Source organism: Monodon monoceros, unplaced genomic scaffold (assembly GCF_005190385.1).
Source record: "Monodon monoceros isolate NGI ecotype Baffin Bay Population unplaced genomic scaffold, NGI_Narwhal_1 Super_Scaffold_21, whole genome shotgun sequence".
NCBI lineage: Eukaryota > Metazoa > Chordata > Mammalia > Artiodactyla > Monodontidae > Monodon > Monodon monoceros.
Window position 1 is genome coordinate 117,635,982 of NW_021703778.1, and position 21,783 is coordinate 117,657,764.

The following is a 21,783-nucleotide window of genomic DNA, read 5'->3' on the forward strand; positions in this document are numbered from 1 at the left end:
TATAAAATATTGGCTATATTCCATGTGCTGTACAATATATCCTGTAGCTTATTTATTTTATACATAGTCATTTGTACCTCTTAATCCTCTACCCCTATCTTTCCCCTTCACTCGGCTCTCTCCCCACTGATAACCACTAGTTTGTGTTCTTCATCTGTGAGTCTGTGTTTTGTCATATTCACTCCTTATTTTTATATGTTGTAAGTGATATGTTATAAGTGATAACATAGAATATTTGTCCTTCTCTCTCTGGCTTATTTCACTAAGCATAATGCCCTCTAGTTCCATGCACCTTGTTATAAATGGCAGAATTTTGTTCATTTTCATGGCTGAATAAAATTCCATTGTAATGTATATACGACATCTTTATCCATTCACTGTTCATGGGCACTTAGGTGGCTTCCATATCTTGGCTATTGTAAATAATGCTGCTATGAACATGTTTAAATAGTTTGAAACAGCATTTTTCTTTTCAACATTTTGACTATTAAAAATTTTTTTAGTCTATATTTCCTTATTACTCACTTGATCTAAGTTTCTGTAGAATCAGTTCTAGTTTTATTTTTTTCTGTTGGTGGCGGTGGTATTTGGTTTTGTTTTTATGTGTAGAATAGATTGAGATATCATCATAGATTAAAGAGAGAATTAGGAAGTATAAGAACTAATTTCTTGACCTGCTTTTTCAGGCTTATACTATATAATGCTGTGTAATAAATTTTAAAAAAACTTGTTTATCTAATTTTTCAGTTTATAAATCCACTTTACATACATTGTCTAATTTTATCATCACAGCACACCATGAGAGATGAGGCAGGTATAACTGGTGTTATTTTCCTGAAAAGAAAAATGAAGTTGGAGAGAGAGATTGGTTTTTGTTTCCTGGTCAAAAATATGAGTATTGTTTTATTAATATTACCTCTTATGTCTCTGTCCTTATGATTCCACATACTTATAGGTCAGAAATGATTTTTTCCTCAATTTTTCTGATATATTACTCTGCACAACAGAGCATTTAAATGCTTAACAGCATGTAATCAATAAATTTATCATAATAGTCCTTAATGGGCAGTAAACTGGAGACCATCCACAAAGTGCAAATGTTATAATAATCTGACTAGAATTTCCAGAATAGATAAAAAGATACAGACCTCTAATTGAAATAAAATTGCAGCTACTTTTTAGTTTTCAGTGAGTGTTAAATTGTGCAGCCAAGCTCCAGGTTCTAGGAACCACAAAAAGTGGGATAGCAATTTCAGTAAAATGTTTCTCTCCTTGAAGGTTGATATTCATTTTGTTTATTTTCTCTAAGATAATTCACATGGAGATGGGGAACAGAAAATAAGCCTCACTTTGCTCTTTAGGTCACAGGAAATTGCACGAGTCAGAATAATCAAGCTAGAGGCAAGATATTAAGTCAGGAAGATGGAATATTAAGTTAGGAAAATGGCATCATATTCCAACTACATCACAACGGTGGTACCTGTGTATTTCTCAAAATCTTATCTTTATAGAGATTTTCTTAAATATGTGAATTATTTGTAATAGCTCCTATCAGGACTTACTGAAAGGATAATTCTCTGTGGTCTTTTCTTTTGTCCTTCCAGTTGGATAAATCAAATATCTTTCTGAACACGTTTCAACCATTCTACTCTAGTATACAAAATGTGAAACCTCTGTTTTTGACCTTTTGATCCCCCAGTTCTGGAAGGATGGATATTGTTATTTCTTCATCTGATGAGGCATTTAGTTTAAGGGAAAGATTTTGATCTTGCCTTATTTCTCACCAAGGATTTATTGGGTTTAAATCAGTGACAGCTGTAAAGTTCACCTTTGCCCAGTGCAAGCTGAAGAGTCAGGTGATTCTTATGTGAGACCAATTAGCTTGCAAAAAATACAAATGGACAGGGCATTCCATGTACAAGTGAGTACAGGAAGAAAAATTACCTGAGATAGTGAAAAACATTTTATTTTTAATCTTTTAGGAACTGACAAAAGAAATCTCCAACATAATACTATCAATGAGTTCCATAGGTAAATTGAGCAAAACTCCCACAAAACACTACTGTCAGAAAAATAGGATAAATGAATTCACAATATGGAGTTGTCACCTCTTGGTGAAAGAAATGAGCTCTAAAGCATTGTTGTTCAAAATGTGATTCATGGATCTGAAGCACTGGTATCATTCAGGAGCATGGTAGAAATGCAGATTCTATGCCCCACTCCAAACTTACAGAATCAGAATCTTCATTTTATGAATGCAGATTCACAGTTTTCAGCATACTAGTCTTTTATCTTTTTTAAGTTTATTATTATTTTATTTCATTTTTGATGCAATTTTAAATGGGATTATTTACTTTCTCTTTCTGATATTTCATTATTAGTGTATAGAAATGCAACAGACTTCTGTATATTCATCTCATATCCTGCAACCTTGCTGAATTCATTTATTAGTTCTAATAGTTTTGTGTGAAGACCTTAGGATTCTCTATATAGAGTATCATATCATCTGCAAATAGTGACAGTTTTACCTCTTCTCTTCTGATTTGATATCTTTTATTTCTTTTTCTTGTCTGATTGCTGTGGCTAGGACTTCCAATATTATGTTAAATAGACGTGGTGAGAGTGGGCATCCTTGTCTTGCTCCTGAATTTAACAGGAAGGCTTTCAGTTTTTCAGTGTTGAGTATTATGTTGCCTATGGATTTAACATAAATGTTGAGAGAAGTTCTTTCTGTACCCACTTGGCTGAAAGTTTTATCATGAATGGATGTTGAAATTTGTCAAATGATTTTTCTGCAGTTTTTGTGATGATCATTTGGTCTTTGGTTTTTCTTTTGTTAATGTGGTGTGTCACATTGATTGATTTGTGTATGTTAAACCATCCTTGTGACAGAGGAATAAATCCCACTTGATCATGGTGTATGATCCTTTTTATATATTGTTGAATTTGGTTTGATAATAGTTTCTTGAGGATTTTTATATCTATATTTATCAGATATATTGGCCTGTAATTTTCTTTTTTTGCTGTGTCCTTGTTGGGTTTTGTATCAGGGTAATGATGGCCTCATAGAATGAATTGGGGAGCATTCCCTCCTCTTCAAATTTTGGAGGAGTTTGAGAAGGATAGGTATATAATTTCTTTATATATTTGGTAGAATTTCCCTGTGAAGCCATCCAGTTCTAGACTTTAGTTTGTAGGGTTTTTAATTTTTATTATAGATTCTGTTTCACTTCTAGTGATGGTCTGCTCATATTGTCTGTTTCTTCTTGACTCAGTCTTGGCAAGTTGTATGTTTCTAGAAATTTGTCTATTTAAGTTTTCCAATTTGTTGGCATATAACTGCATCTTGCATTCCATTGACATTTAAGGTAATTATTGATAGTTATATACTTATTGCCATTTTATTCCTTGTTTTCTAGTTGTTTTTATAGTTCTTTGTTGATTTCTTTCTGTTTTTCTTTTTGTTTGGTTTCCTTTTGTAGTATACTTGAGTTCCTTTCTTTTTGGTGTTTGTATATCTATTGTATTTTTTTGATTTGCAGTTACCATGGAGTTTATGTGTGTTGACCCATAACTGTATCTACTTGCTTTAAACTGTGATAGTCATTTAAGTTCAAACACATTCTAAAAGATCTATGTCCCTCCCACCCCCACCACATTTTGTGATTTTGATATCCTATTGTACTTTACATCTTCAAGCTTATCCTTTTACTGTTTATTTTAGTTATATATATATATTTTTTGATTTTTAAAATCTATGTACTGGTTTAAGTGATCTTCAGTCATTTTTTATACTTGCCTTTCCTATTGCCATTTTTCCATTTCCTGTAGACTGTAGATTCTTTTCCATTTAGAGAAGACCTTTAAATATTTCTTTTAGGGTAGGTTTAGTGTTGCTGAATTCTTTTAGTTGTTTTTGTTTGTTTTTTGTCTGAGAAATCCTTTATTTCTCCTTCTATTCTAAATGATATTCTTGTTGGGTAGAGTCTCCTAGATTGCAGGTTTTTCCTCTTCAGGACTTTGAATATATTATGCCACTCCCTTCTGGCCTGCAAAGTTTCTGCAGAGAAACCAGTTAGTCTTAGTTGTGTTCCCTTGTAACTGACTCTGTTTTTCTCTTGCTGCCTTTAGAATCCTCTATTTAACTTTTGCCATTTTAATTATGATATGTTTTGGTGTGGGTCTGTTTGAATTCATCTTGTTTGGGGCCCTCTGTTCTTCCTATACCTGGATATCTGTTTACTTCAAGTCTGGGAAATTTTCAGCTCCAATTGCCTCATATATATTTTTGATCCCCTTCTCTCTCTCTCTCTCTCTCTTATTCTGGAACCCCTATACATAGGTTTGCATGTTTTATAATATTCCATACATCTTATATGTTGCCTTTTTTTTTTTTTTGTCTTTTTGTCTGCTGTTCTGATTGAGTGCTTTCCATTATTCTATCATTTGGATCACTTATTTGTTCTTCTGTGTCATTTAGTCAGTCATTGCTTCTAGATTGCTTTTTATCTCAAATTGAATTATCTATTTTTGATTGGGTCTTCTTTATAATTGTTAGTTCCTTGCTACAGTGATCTGTGTTTATATCAATAATCTTTTATAATTCAGTTAGAACTTTTATTACCATCTTTTTGAACTCGGGCTGGTTGACTGGTGATCTATGTTTCACTATTTATTCTTTCAGGTTATTTCTCTTGCTCTTTTAACTGGGAATCATTCCTCTTTTCATTTTACTTACTTTCTCTGGTTCTGTGAATCCAGGAGTAACAGCTAGCTATGGTGGTCTTGAAGGTTTTTTTTTTATTATTATTTTGTGGGAGCATCTCTGTGTAGACTGTGTTTGTCCAATGTCTTTGGTGCTTGGGCTGGTTTTGATGGGGATGCCAGCCATGTCTTTTCTCAGGGTGTTCTGGCCCCTATCACTTTTATAGGAGGTGTAGTTAGTGTTGGGGGAGCTAAAATCTGTTCAGGGTGTGAGGCGGGACATCCTCTCTGCTCTGTGGCTGTTCCCACCCTGTTAGGGTCCATGTTTGCTCCTCAGTTGTTGGAGTAGAGGCCCTGAGGATTGGATTCAATCAGGCTCCATTCCCTTTGAGTGCATGCCCTATCCAAAGGAAGGGGAGTCCTGTAGCAAGTGAGGTCTGTCTGTTCACAGAGGTCCAACTTGCTACCTGTGTAGCCATCCACAACTCAGCTTAGATGCAACACAAGGTTGTGTCCCTTTCCCTGTTGTGGTCATCCTAGATCTAGGGAAAGGTTATGACATGGAATGAGCTGGGCTGGAGCCTTTGCTAGGATGGAGCTGTGGATTGGAGCATTGTGGTTACAGAAATTGATGCAGCTACAATGACACCAGAGATCTGGACTGCCTCTATGGTATTCTTCTCTCAGAACCTGTCTGCTCCAGATCCAGCACAAAGCTGTGGTATGGAGTGGGCCAGTGCACTTGCTCAGCTGGGAGATGGACTGCCACCTGTTGATCACGGTGTTTCCCAAGGGGCTGCCTGAATAAGTGCTGAGATGGCTACTGCCCCACCCAGACCACATCACAGGCCCCTGGGCCACCTCTGCATCCCTAGATCAGTCTTTCCTCCAGGCCTTGTATGCTTCAGATCTAGCCCCAAGCTGTGGTGTGGAGTGAGTGGGGCAAGGGTGTTTCCCCACTTGGACTGGGGAGTGCAGTGAGGTGGTATCTGCCAGTGCAGAGCTCTCTCAGCCCTGTTTGTTGCAAGCCAGCACTTGTGCAATCATCATGAGTAGAATGTAAGCTTCTCTAGCCCTTCTATCTATCCCAGAAGTTCTCCCAGCAGCCAGGGAGGCTTGTCTTCTTTGCATAGGATCCCAGGACTGGGATGACCAGTCTGTGGCTCAACCCACTCCCTCTTCAGGACAAGAATCTGCTTGTGTGGACATTCTCTTCCTTTTGGATCCCTCCCAGGGGTGGACATTCCAACCCTATGCCTTTTTCCTTCCTATTCTGTTACATGGAAATCTTTCATGTAGCTTTTGTTATATAGGTGTTCTGACAGTTTCCAGTTAGTTTTCCATGAGAATTAGTCCACATGTAGATGTATTATGGATGTGTTTGTTGGAGGGGGTGGGGAGGTAAGCTCCATGTCTTCTTACTCTGACATCTTAATCTGAACCATAGATATTTGAGGTTATTGACATCATTTATCATTTGTTTAATTTTTATTGGCAGTCTCAAATTACAATTATTGTTTTATCAATATATTTCCTTTAGTAACATTGCTAAATTTGCTAATCCTAATATTTTTTCAATAAATTTGCTTGAATTTTCTATACATATAATCATATCACCTATAAATAAAAATGTTTTCTATTCTTTACTAATTCAATTATTTTGCTAAATATATGAGGGAGATTGGGCTATACTTTCTTTGTCTTATGAAAAGAACTTTTACTACCATTGCAATGCTGGTCTCAAAATACAATTTGGGAAATATATACTTGTTTTTCACTTCTGTAAGAGATAATTATAAGATTGATATTTTTGTTTAATCTTTTAAAGAGTTGACTTTGAAGATATTGAAATTTCTGACACAAGGACTTTAATAATGATTTACTTTATTTAAATATATGACCATTCAAATTTCTTATTTCTTCTTGCAGAAATTTTGGTTTTATATAATGGATTATGTATGTATAACATATATATTCCATTATATAAAATATATATATTTAGTAAATATACTATATGTGATATATGTATCCATTTAGTTAACATGATTAACCAACTATGATAAAAATGTTGTCTACTCTTGGGACCTCTACAAATTTGCTTAAAAATGGAAAACTATGGGACTTTGGACTAGACTTAGTGTGTACAGATGAAATAGAAATATGGAGTTTTCTATACAGCAGCTGTATTTGTGTAAGAGTCTCAGTTTCAACTTTTTGCCTTCTGAGGATAATGTATTCATCTCCTATCCTTGCATGTGTTTTAAAAATTTTGGATTAACTCCCTCCTCTCACATCTTCAGAGTTGCTGCAGCATTAGCTTACATGCTCAGGATTCTGGTATTCAATGCTTTCTTTATTACTGACGCTAAGTCTTCTCTTTTTCTTGTAAGCCCAGAACATTATTTTCTAAATTTCTTTTTTTTATTGAAATAGAGTCTTTTACAATGTTGTATTAGTTTCAGATGTACAGCAAAGTAATTGCTATACATATATATATAAGCATATATATATTTTTTTATATTCTCTTCCATTATGGGTTATTACAAGATATTGAATATAGTTCCCTGTGCTATACAGTAGATCCTTTTTGGTCATCTATTGTATATATAGCGGTGTGTATATAATTCCAAATTCCTAATTTACCCCCCCCTCCGCCTTTCAACTTTGCTAACCATAAGTTTGTTTTCTATGTCTGTGAGTCTGTTTGTTTTGTAAATAGTTCATTTGTATCTTTTTTTGAGATTCCGCATTTGAGTGATATCATATGATATTTATCTTTCTCTGTCTACCTTACCACATTTAGTATGATCATCTCTAGGTCCATCCATGTGGCTGCAAATAGCATTATTTCATTTTTTTTCTGGCTGAGTAATATTCCACTGTGTACACATACCACATGTTCTTTATCCATTCATCTGTGGATAGACACATAGATTGTTTCCATGTCTTCGCTATTGTAAAAAGTGCTACTATAAACACTGGAGTGCATGTATCTTTTCAAATTATGGTTTTCTCCAGGTATGTGCTCAGGATGGGGATTGCAGGATCATATAGTAGGCCTATTTTTATTTTTTTAAAGAAACTCCATAGTGGCTTTACCAATTTACATTCTCATCTACAGTGTAGGAGGGTTCCCTTTTCTCCACACCCTCTCCAACATTGATTATTTGCAGAATTTTTGATGTAAACTACCTCACTTTAGTAATGATTTGCATTTCTCTAATAATTAGCAGTGTTGAGCCTCTTAATGTGCCTTTTGGCCATCTGTATCTCTTCTCTGGAGAAATGTCTATTTATATTTTCTGCCCATTTTTTGATTAGGATTTTTGGGTTTTTTTGACATTGAGCTGCATGAGCTTTTGGTATATTTTGGAGTTTAATCCCTCATCAGTTGCATCATTTGCAAACGTTTTCTCCCATTCTGTAAGCTGTCTTTCTGTTTTGTTTATGATTTCCTTTGCTGTGCAAAAGCTTTTAAGTTTAATTAGGTCACATTTATTTTTGTTTTTATTTCCATTACTCTATGAGACAGATACAAAAAATATTGCTACTATTTATGTCAAAGAGTGTTCTGCCTATGTTTTCCTCTAAGACTTTTATAGTATCTGGTTTTATATTTAGGTCTTTAATCCATTTTGAGTTTATTTTTGTGTCTGGTGTTAGAGAATGTTCTAATTTCATTCTTTTACATGTAGCTTTGCAGTTTTCCTAGCATCACTTTTTGAAGAGACTGTCTTTTCTTCATTGTATAGACTTGCCTCCTTTGTCATAGATTAATTGACCATAGGTGCATGGGTTTATTTCTGGCCTTTCTATCCTGTTCCATTGATCTATAGTTCTGTTTTTGTGCCAGTACCATACTCTTTTAATTACTGTAGCTTTGTAGTATAGCTTGAAGCCATATAGCCTGATTCATCCAGCTCCATTTTTCTTTTTCAAGATTATTTTGGCTGTATGGGGTCTTTTGTTTTTCCATACAAGTTAAAACAATTTTATTCTGTTTAAAATGCTGTTAGTAACTTGATAGGAATTGCAATGAATATGTAGATTGCCTTGGGTAGTGTGGTCATTTTAACAATACTGAATCTTCCAATCTAAGAATCTAGTATATCTTTCCACCTGTTTGTGTCAACAGCAATTTCTTTCATCAGTGTCTCATAGTTTTCTGAGTCCAGGTCTTTTGCCTCCTTAGGTAGGTTTATTCCTAGGTATTTTACTCTTTTTGATGCAATGGTAAATGGAAATGTTTCCTTAATTTCTCTTTCTGATAGTTTGTTGTTAGTGTATAGAAATCCAACAACTTCTGTATACTAATTTTGTGTCCTGCAACTTTACCAGACTCATTGATGAGCTCTAGTCACTTTCTGGTAGCATCTTTAGGATTTTCTATGTACAGTATCATGTCACCTACAGACAGTAATGGTTTTACTTCTCCATTTCCAATTCTATTCCTTTTATTTATGTTTCTTCTCTGATCGCCATGGCTAGGAATGCCAATACTATGTTGAATAAAAGTGGCAAGAGTGGACATCCTTGTCTTGTTCCTGATCCTAGGGGAAATGCTTTCAGCTTTCCACTATTGAGTGTAATGTTAGCTGTGGGTTTGTCATATATGGCCTTTATTGTGTTGAGGTAGGTTCCCTCTATGCCCACTTTCTGGAGAGTTTTTATCATGAATGGATGTTGAATTTTATCAAAAGGTTTTTCTGCATCAACTGAGATGATTATATCATTTTTATTCTTCAATTTGTTAATGTGGTGTATCACACTGATTGAGTTGTGGATATATAAAAATCCTTGCATCCCTGAGGTAAATCTCAGTTGATCATGTTGTATGATCCTTTTAATGTATTCTTGGATTTGGTTTGCTAGTGTTTTATTGAGGATTTCTACATCTATGTTCATAAGTGATATTGGCCTGTAATTTTCTTTTTTTGTGGTATCTTTTTCTAGTTTTGGCATCAGGGTGATGGTTGTCTCATAGAATGAGTTTGGGAGTGTTCCTACCTCTGCAAACTTTTGGAATAGTTTCAAAAGGATAGGTGTTAACTTTTCTCTAAATGTTTGATAGAATTCTCCTGTTAAGCCATTTGGTCCTGAATTTTTGTTTGTTGGGACTTTTTTTTTGTTTGTTTGTTTGTTTGTGATACGTGGGCCTCTCACTGTTGTGGCCTCTCCCGTTGCGGAGCACGGGCTCCAGACGCACAGGCTCAGCGGCCATGGCTCACGGGCCCAGCCGCTCCGCGGCATGTGGGATTTTCCCGGACTGGGGTACAAACCCATGTCCCCTGCATTGGCAGGCGGACTCTCAACCACTGCGCCACCAGGGAAGCCCTGTTGGGACTTTTTAAATCACAGATTCAATTTCAGTACTTGTAATTAGTCTGTTCATTTTTTCTATTCCACCCTGGTTCAGTCTTGGGAGACTGTATCTTTCTAAGAATTTGTCTATTTCTTCTAGGTTGTCCATTTTACTGGTGTATAGTTGCTTTTTGTACTCTCTTATGATCCTTTGTATTTCTATGGTATTGGTTGTAACTTCTCCTTTTTCATTGTTAATGTTATTGATTTGGGCCCTCTCCCTTTTTTTTCTTGATAAGCCTGGCTAAAAGTTTATCAATTTTATTCACTTTATCTTTTTGAAGAAAGCTTTAGTTTTGTTTTTTAATCTTTTCTATTGTTTTTTAGTCTCTATTTCATTTATTTCTGCTCTCATCTTTATGATTTCTTTCCTTCTACTAATTTTTGGCTTTGTTTGTTCTTTCTTTAGGTATAATGTTAGGTTGTTTGTTTGAGATTTTTCTGGTTTCCTGAGGTAATCGTATATCATTATAAACGTCTCTCTTAGAGCTTCTTTTCTGCATCCCATAGGTTTTAGATCATCATATTTTCATTTCCATTTGTCTCTAGGTATTTTTGATTTCCTCTTTGATTTTGTCAGTGATCCATTGGTTGTTTAGTAGCATATTGTTTAGCCCCCATATGTTTGTGTTTTTTGCCATTTGTTTCTTGTAGTTGATTTCTAATCTCATAACGTTGTGGTCAGAAAAGATGTTTTATATGATTTAATTTTCTTAAATTTACGGAGGCTTGCTTTGTGGCCCAGCATGTGATCTATCCTGGAGAATGTTCCATGTGCACTTGAAAAGAATGTGAATTCTGCTGCTTTCAGGTGGACTGCTCTATAAATATCAATTATGTCCATCTGGTCTTATTGTCATTTAAGGCCTGTGTTTACTTATTGATTTTCTGTCTGAATAATCTGTCCATTGATGTAAGTAGGGTGCTAAAGTCCCCCACTATTATTGTGTTACTGTCAATTTCTCCCTTTATGGCTGTTAGTATTTGCCTTATATATTGAGGTGCTCTACACTGGGTACATATATATTACAACTTTTATATATTCTTCTTGGATTGATCCATTGATCATTATGCAATGTCCTTCTTTCTCTCTCTTAACATTATTTATAGTCTATTTTGTCTGATATAAGTATTGCTACTCAAGCTTTCTTTTTATATTCATTTGCATGGAATAACTTTTATCCATCCCCTCAGTTCAGTTTGTATGTGTCTCTAGATCTGTTGTGGATCTCTTGTAGACAGCATATATACAGGTCTTGTTTCTGTATCCATTCAGCCAGTCTATGTCTTTTGGTTGGAGCATTTAATCTGTTTACACATAAGGTAATTATAGATATGTAATTTTTTACTGCAACTTTGTCAATTGTTTTGGATTTGTTTTTTTTAGGTCTTTTTTCTTCCTTTCATTGTTCTTTTTTTGTGTGATTTTTTTGACTTTTATTACTGTTGTGTTTGGATCCCTTTTACTTTTCTGTGTGTATGTCTCTTACAGATTTTTGGTTTGCAGTTACCATGATGTTTTGATATAGCAGTCTATATATATACATGGTTATTTTGAGTTGCTGATCTCTTAATTTCAAATGCATTCCAGTTATCCTGTGTTTGTACCCTCCTCCTCTCATGATTACTGCTTTAGATACATTTGTGTGTGGCTGCCTCCCTTCCTTTACTATATGTTTACCTTTAACAGTGAGCTTTCCCATTTCATAATTTTCTTGTTTCATTTGTAGCTTTTTATTTTCCACCCAGAGAAGTCCCTTTAGCATTTGTTGTAAAGCTGGTTTAGTGGTGCTAAATTCTTTTAGCTTTTGCTTGTCTGTAAAGCTTTTGATTTTTCCTTCAAATCTGAACAAGAACCTTGCTGGTTAGAGTATTCTTGTCTGTAGGTTTTTTCTTTTCATCACTTTAAATATATCATGCCACTCCCTCTGGCCTGTAGAGTTTCTGCTGAAAAATCAGCTGATAACTTTACGGGGGTTCCCTTGTATGTTTGTTATTTGTTGCTTTTCCTTCATTGTTTTTTAATATTTTCTTTTTATCTTTATTTTTTTTCAATTTGATTACTATGTGTCTTGGCATGTTTCTCCTTGGGTTAATCCTGTATGGGATTTTCTGCTCTTCCTGGATTTGGCTGTTTCCTTTCCCGTGTTAAGGGAAGTTTTCAGCTATTATCTCTTCAAACATTTTCTCAGGCCCTTTCTCTCTCTCTTCTCTTTCTGGGACCCCTATAATGTGAATGTTGGTGTGTTTGACATTGTCCCAAAAGCCCCTTAATTTCATTTCAGTTAGTGTATTTTTCAACTCTGTTTGGTTGTTCTTTATATTTCCTAACACTTTATTAAAAACTTCTTTTAACTTTTTGTTCTGTTCATCCATTATTTTCCCAAGTTCTTGGATCATCTTTCAATCATTACTCTAAACTCTTGGGTAGACTGCCTATCTCTATGTCACTTAGTTGTTCTTCTGGTGTTTTATCTTATTCCTTCATCTGGAACATATTCCTCTGCTGTTTCATTTTGTCTAAATTTCTATGTACATGGAAGGTTAGTTATACTTCTCGACCTTGGAGAAGTGGCCCTCTGTAGGGATATCCAATGTGCCCCAGCACTATACTCTCCTCTCATCACCTAAGGGCCAGGGACCAGCTGGCCCTAGGGTAGGAGGGTAGGTTCTGACTCTGTTCCACAGGCTGTGGGATTTTAATTTTCTTTGCTTCTGGTGTCTGCCCCCTGGTGGATGAGGCTGTTCTAGAATCTTATGCAGGCTTCCTAGTGGGAGGGGCCATTGCCTGTCCACTGGTGAGTAGAGCTGGGTCCTGGCCCCTCTGGTGAGCCAGGGCCATGTCTAGAGGTGACTGTGGGTTCAGGAAGTTTTTAGGTAGCATGTCTGATGATGGGTGGGGCTGTCTTCAGCCCATTTGTTGTTTGGCCTGAGGTATCCTAGCACTGGAGCCTACAGGCTATTGGGTGGGGCCAGGTCTTGGTGATAATGACCCAAGCAAGATGTCAGCCTTCAGATGAATACTCCTGTATATGTTCACCACCAGCTTTTATGTCCCCAGACAGCTACACAACCCCCTGCCTACCCTGGAGACCCTCCAAGACAAGCAGATAGGTCTGGCCTATCATCCTTTGTTGTGACTGCTTTTGTCCTGAGTCCTGGTACATAGGAGACCTTGTGTGTACTCTCCAAGAGTGGAGTCTCTGTTTGTTTCCCCCAGTCCTGTGGAGCTCCTGTGATCAAGTCCTGCTGGCCTTCAAAGCAAAATGCTCTGGGGGCTCCTCCTCTTGATCCAGAACCCCAGGCTAGGAAGCCTGATATGGGGCTCAGAGCTCTCACTCCCAATGGAGAACTTCTGTGATATAATTATTCTCCTGTTTGTGGGTTGGTCACCCAGGGGTATGGAGTCTGATAATTTCACAAGTGCACCCATCCTTCTGTCTCATTGTGGTTTCTTCTGTGTCTTTGGATGTAGAATATCTTTTTTGGTAGATTTCAGTCTTTTAATCAATGGTTGTTCAGCAGTTAGTTAGTTGTGATTTTGGTGTTCTCGTGGGAGGAAGTGAGTTCAAGGTCCTTCTACTCCACCATCTTGTCTCCCCAGAACATTGTTTCACATTACCCTATATTTTGAAAGAGAGGCATTTTGCTTTACCTTTATATAAAGTATACATTTAAAACCTTAAAAATATTTATACACATTATACATTTATAATATTAAAATAGAGAATGATTGATATATGCAAAACTGTAACAGTATGAATTCCTGAGGAGAAAATAAATATGAAGATCAGCATGGGATGGTGACTTTATTTCATATGTTACACTTCTACATTATTTAAACTGTTTATAGATGAAAATACTTATTAAAATTTTAATAGAATTTAATCAGTACAGAAATTATAATCAGTACAGAAATACAACTTTATAAAACTGAATTATAAATACTTTGAAGACAAAATGTGTGAATGCCACCATTTAAAGACAGTATTTTAGTTATGTTTCATAAAATAGTTATACTTGGAAAGGTATATAGATATCATCAAATACAATACGTTCAAATCTGTGATTTACAGTCTCAGGAATTCTCCTGGATATTAGATATTTGTCCCATTCCCTTTCAATTAGCACAGCCACACTTAATCCCCCACCCCCACCCCAAGTCTTCTATTATATACTACTTAAAGAGCAAGATTATGGCTAAACTGGAGTTTGCAAATCATTTACTTAGACCAATGTAAGACTACCTTCCTTTCCTCTTTGGATTGATATTTCTACTTTTACAATGCAAGTTTTGTTTTAGTGTGATGTATATTTCTTAAAGTCTGACTATATCCTCTTATTTCTCTACAACAAAAACATGCATATGCATTAACATCTTCTGTACTTATATTGTGCTCTTAAGTCTAATTTTTAAAAATTTTTCTGACTTTTAGTAATATTTGTAAATAGCAAGCAACTGATCAACACATTATAAATAGAACACATTTAGATAATTTGCAAATACATAAAGTTTATGTTTATTGGAATGCCCAACTTAACTTCTGAATGCTACAATGAGCAATCACTGAAAAATATTTTCATAAAAATAATTACATGGAGGGACTTCCCTGGTGGTCCAGTGGTTAAGACTCTGCGCTTCCACTGCAGGGGCAGGGGTTCAATCCCTGGTCAGGGGACTAAGATCCCACAAACTGTGCAGCCAAAAAAAAAAAAAAAAAATTACATGGAAATAATTTTTCTATAGCAAAGTCACTGAATACTTTAATCTTCTTCTGATTTATATGCCAAAAAACAAACAAAACAACTCACAAGGTAATTTATCATCAGAATTTGTTGTAACAATATCTCCATGGATAACTAGATTAAGTCATCTTCAATTTTATTGAAAACAATGCACTGGTAACTACCTGACCTGTACACAAGTTTTCAAGTAAAATTAGACACCAATATTTTTATTTGCTTTTTTTTTCCTTTTTCATCCCAATGGTATTTAAAGTGAGAGAAAAATGATAAAAGAGATCTTGAATTCTGTATTAACGGAATTCCTTCTTTTAATGACTCTAATTAAGTGATTCCTCTTACTACCAAGAAAGGCTTTTGTTTGTTTTCTAATATATATTTTTCTTCCATGTTTCTAATTTTGTTTTGGAGTTTTGGTGTATGAACTCCCCTTCCTGCATGTGCTTACACATACACACCTAGTTCAGGACTATATAATTCATAACTCTTTTTGTTCTGTGATTTTTATAATCAGCCATTTCTGTTTGTGGGTAGTCACTTATAGTTTGTTCCTAGGTATTACTCTTCATATCTACTCTTAATTCTTGAAAATCTTTAGGAAATTTTTCAGTTCAAATTCCTAAGTAAGTGGGTATACTAAAGATAAAAGTATTTTTGTGATTAAGAATGACTGACTATATTTATTTTTAGTATCAAAGGTGCAGATAAAATAGGTTATTTTTTCTTTAAATGCATATGCCTTAAAGAGACACAAATTCAATTTCTTGGAATATGAATACAATCTAAACCAATTTTACTGCTGCTGATCATCTTCCAAACACCTAGTAGAGAGGAAGGGAGAGTGCAGCCCAGTGTAGTGGGGAGAGGTGAGGGAACAAGGGTAGTCAAAAGTAATTGTTGGATAGTATGGTTTCTTGATATCCCAGGAAGGATTTAATAATGCAGAGATAGGAACAGTTATTTCTACTATCTATGTGTAATCAAAAAATAATGGTTTGTGATAGTTAATTTTATGTGTCAACTTGACTGTGCTACAGAGTATCCAGATATTTGGTTAAAAATTATTCTGGATGTATCTGTGAAGGTATTTCTGGATAAATTAACATTGGAGTCAGTAGACAGAGCATAACAGATTGCCCTCCCCAATGTGGACAGGCCTCATCTAATCATTGGAGACCTGAGTAGAATAAAAAGCTGAGTAAGGGAGAGTTTACTTTCTCTTCCTAATTGTCTTTGAGGTGGGACATTGGTCTTCTCCTGCCTTTTGACTCAGACTCATATTGGAACTTCCGCTGTTGACACGTACTTTGGACTTAGACTGGAACTTACGCCATCAGTTCTTCTGGGTCTTCACCTTGCCAACTGCATATCTTGGGACATCTCAGCTTTTCAGCCTCCATAACCACTTGAGACAATTCCTTACAATAGAAAAAAGGTATGTTTTATGTATATATATGTTCTGTTTCTCTTAAGAATTCTAATATATGGTTACTATCCAGTTGCTTAGAAAAGAAAAAGTGTTCCTACATTATATGGAATAACCAAATGTGAATTCTATTGGCCTCCTTTTGGGGCCCAGCTGGGTACAGTCTTTACAGTCTTACATATACCAGGAGGGAGGCAAGGTATTTAGCTGCTACACAATTAGTGCAAGTAAAGTGACATAGGCATTCAGGTGTTGAACTGCCCAAGAACTAGTAATGTAGTAATGAGCTTCAAACATGGCAAAACACACACCAACATTTACATATCAAACAAGTAGTAGTGTTTAAATGAAAACCTGCCAAATTATTATCAATTTCATCTAATTATTTGGTAATTGTGTGATTCACATACTTTAGGTTATATATGAGGAAATAAGAAAAACAAAACAAAAAAACCTCATTGCAAAATGAGATTTACTATGACTCCTCAGGTGAGAGAGAGTGTAATAGATAATTTGTAGAAAATAATCTTTGTATCCATGTACCTTCATGTGTAGTTCCTCCCATGAAAAGGTGTCTATTTCCCAGCCCCTTGAAACAGAGCTTCAGCCTTCTCTCTTAGAACACTGTGACTACCATCTGAATAAGTTCAGCCTAGCTTAATGGATCAAGAGAAAAGTCTTGGTTATGCAGTACTATTAATGGCAATAGATGATATAGAGGGAATTGTTCTACTCACCTGGTACCAATACATAGGCCTTATTAAACAGAGGTCAGAGGGAAGAATATGGCCCACACACTATTACTACACATTCAGAAGGACTAGGTACACCTTTTTTCAAAGACTTCTTCAATACAATAAATAATTTGATTTGAATCAATAATTCAAAGAATAAATTTAATTACAAATTAAATAAGGAATTAATTTGATATAATGAACAAATTGTTAAAGGTATGAAAACTATGCAAAAACATTACCGCAAAATCATGAGAGAGAGAGAAAATAGATATAGATGCCAAGGTGGATAAAAATATCATAGATAGGAAACAGCAATTTTATATTTCAAATAGAAAGCCTTCTAACATAATAATTATAATAAATATTGTTCTGGAAATTCTAATTAACTCCATTAGATAACAAAGATAATAGTATAAATATCAGAAAGAAATATAAAACATCATTTTCAGATAATGATTAAATATCTACAAACATTACAGTTAAGCTATTGTAAGCAGTACAAAATTTTAAAAGACAATGATATGCAAATTAATATGCCAAAATTTGTAACATTTATACATATAAACTAATTATAAAATAAATTGAAAATCTTATAATATTTGGTGACATTAGACAGTATCTGTTCTAGGTGCTGAGTATAACTCATAAGTCTTACAATAGGTATTCTGATTATCCTCAAGTTACAGGTGAAACTGAGTCTCAGGGAAGTTAAATGGGCCATCATCACATAGCTATAGAGGTGACAAGATTCCTGTCCCAAGCATACTGATTCTAGAATCTATTCTCTAAACTTCTTATATTGTCCCTTGATCTAAACCATAGAACAAACACAAAATATAAAGAACTTTGCAGGATTAATGAAGGAGACAAATAAAATTGACCTAAAAACATAACTGGAAACATGGAAGGCAGAAGCCTTATTATTTTCCTGTTCTTACAATTAGTACAATGCTGGGCACATTTATTAAGCACTTAATAAATGTTAGTGAATACATAAACTAGTAACAATATCGTAGAGATGTAGGATAACATGCATTCTTATTTGCTGTTTGTAGAGTGTAAATTTGAATAATTTTTAAAGGAAATTTTGATATTGTTTATAATTGAAATTCTGTATACCATTTATTCTACATAAATATTCTATACTGTGTACAGGTGCTTCTGACACAAAGAACTGAAAACTTGATAACTCATGCCTTTAAAAAAGCTTGATAAATCATGCCTTTAAAAAGAGTCTTTTGTTTTCCACATATAATTGGACATAGACAGTGTTTGATGTCGGCAAAGAAGTTCAACAATCTGACCCGTTTGGGGACTCTCTTATTCTTCCCTGACATCCTTAAAGCATCTTGTGTTTTTCTCCCTGTACTTGTTTCATCATAGTTTCAATATGTCAAACTCATCATCAGAAACCAAGTCTATTCCAGGAAGAAAGAAGGAGAAAGGGACAGAAGCAATGCACACTCTCTTCACACCTGTCACTTATCAGAAAATAAGGTATCCTTGAGAAGCCCCCCACAGATTTTATATTGCCTATTTATTTACAAACGAGTTAGGGGACTGATACCATTAATAAAACATTAATTCACATACTTCTTTTTCTCTCCTCGTCTTCCTTGTCCCCAAAATTGTTTTCTTTTGTTGTTGCTATTGTTTAGACAGGTTTTCTAGGTTGACATGCTTGCCTGCCTTTATATTTTCATTTCCTAGTTTTAATCAACAATATTTATGACTTCAATATTTATAAACCAAATAAAACAAGGACATGCAATGTTCCATTGCTGCAGTTTTTAAAAAAAATTAATTAAAGCTATTCTCCCCATCCATAAATATTTCAACACAAATTGAACTAGTCATAGAAAGATAGATTCCTAAGTCCATATTTTAGCATCATAAATTGGTGGTAATCTGAATCATGGTCCATTAGGTGTGATTTATGCTTCTCATTTAAATATAGCTATAGCAATTTTTTTTTTTTTTTTTGCAAAGGACAGTTAATAGTAAACAAGTTCACTTGGAAGAAATTTAGATTCTCCATAAATAACACTTCTATGGGACTTCATCATTTCTGTTTCTATAAAGCTAATTAGTAGACCAAATCATGGTATATGTTGAAATCTCTAACAAACTTGTTTAATATTCTTTGTCACAAACTAAAGCAATGCAAAGAAATTATAAAAAGCTGTTCAAAATCTTATTAAAATACTGAAATCAAAAGAGCCTAAGTTTGGGGAAAACAGAAACAAATGTTTCTGAAATATAATATTTCCTAATTCTTTTTTATGTATAACACAAACTGAACATTGTATTTTTTCATAAGGAAAATTTAGCCAACTTTGGAGTTGTACTTACATAATATGGTATATTTTGTTATTCAGAAAATATTAATCTTTCTTACCCACTTCTAGGGGAGTATTTTATTTTCCCACCCTGTGAGTGTTGCATTTGACTATGTGATTCCCTCTGGCCAAAACAATGTTAGAGGGTATGACACATGAGCATATCCAAAGAGAGGCTTTATCTGTGCTTGCATAGATTGGTTAGTTCTCTCTTGTGCCCCTGTCCACAGGTGTGAGAATTTCATATCCCAGATAGGGTATGCCCTTTCAGCTTGGATCTAAACACACATTTAGAGCCAACCTGCATCTTGGAGGTGAATCTTACTGAACCCAGTACAGCCTAGCAGAGTCAAGCAGAGATGCAGCTGATTTATATACCCATGGACACAAAATAAGTGGTTTTGCCTTTAAGCCACTTATTTCCCATGCTGTTTGCTATGAAACATTGCTACAGCAAAAAGATAAGATATACAAATGGTTAACATTCCAGGTTGGTTAATAAGGGATAGTCAAAAATCACTCTTGAAAATTCTTTGGTCACTAATAAAACACACTGTAGTTACTTTTGTGTAAACGTCTCTGTGATATGTCCAAATAAATGTATATTCCAAATATATAAAATGTATATGTAAACAATTTTATAGTACTACATTTTAAACATTAAAGATGTTCAACCTATGGAAGAAGCTTAAAATAATAACCATTGAGGAATAACTTGACTTCTCTCACATGAACACTCCTGGACATGTATTCATTTAATAGGACTGCCTCCCTAATAAAATGGCTATTTTCCTTTTTTCCTTTCTCCTATTTCTTTTTCCTGAGTAGGCATTATATTAGAACTCCTCTATATAACTCTGCAACCAACATGAGATCAGTATATATACTTATATTTTCATCATGTTTTATAATTTTTAATTAAATAAAAACACTGAATTATGCAAAGTTTTATTAATTGATATAACTGCCAACATTATAATCCAATCACAATACTATTTTAGTTTTTATTCCCCAAAACATTTGTATTTGGATATTTTTCCAATCAACATGGCCTAGTCTCTGGTAATTGCCCCTTCCTCATCATAGAATTCAAATGGCTGGTTCCATTCATGTATTCATTCATTTACTCATTTGACTACAAAATGGAGCATTTGTATGATCTAGGGATAGAACCTCTATAGTTAAACACTATCATGATATCTGATATTTGTAAATTTTATATATAATTTTATTTAGAAAAACCCAATAGCCTATTGGGTTATAATTTTGGGGTTATATCAGTTAATAAAACTATATTTAGTTGAGTATACATATATTGTTTAATTAAAACAAAATATGAAAAGAGAAGTACATATATATTAAGTCATCAAGAAGTACTTATCGAGTGGTGATATGTGCTGCAGAACTTACAGCAAAGAAAATAATATCTATCTTCATGTAACTTTGATCCAAATGATATAGTCAGAGCATGTTATATATGTTTTATATACATATACACATATATACACATACATATATGCATATAAGCATATAATACCTATACATGTATAAGTATGCATCTATGTTTATGTATACATATATATACAAACATATTGATGTATACTATTAAAATAGATAAGTACTATAACAAAGCAAAACCTGGCAAAGACTATACAGCTGATGAAAAATTAGTGACCTGGAAAATATATGTGAAACACAGATAGAAAACATGTAATAGTGATTGAGATGGAGGATTAATTAAATGTTATAACAACTATCGATTAAAGTTTATATGTAGAGAAGACCAAAAATGAAGAAAACATAATATTTAAAGAAATAATTAGAACTTATGAAAGATATAAATCCAAATAAATTATTTGTAAAAATTTCTAGCAGGATAAATGAATATAAATTCATATGCATATTATCAAATGTCGAAGAAAGAAAAAGGTCTTAAAAACAGGCAGAACAATAACAAAAGCAGGTTACCTAATAACAATGGACAAATAGAAATAACAGAATTTTCAACAACAAAAATATAATTTATATGAAGTGAAATAATATCTAGCTGTCAACCTAGAATGCTGAACTCAGAAAATAAAATAAATATTACAAATGAGAGTAAAATAAAAATATTCTTATTTTTAAGAATAACTAAAATGGGAGAGCTGCTTATCTGGATCTCAAATGTATCTACATATCGAGAACACACTGAAAGAAGAAAGGAAAAAGATAAATGTAAGCTGACACAATGAAATAAGAAATACATTTTATAAAACAGTTTTGGTAAAAAGGAGCAGAAAGCATATTTTGTTGTCAAACAATAGGTGAAAAAGATGTTTAGGAAAGAAAAATTAAAATTCTAAATACATTAAAAAGAATTAAATGCATTGAGTGATATTCCCTATTTATTATAAATATATGCAGTCTCCCCAAACTGATCCATAGACACAATATAATATGAATCAAAATCACATTGCGATATTTCATGGAG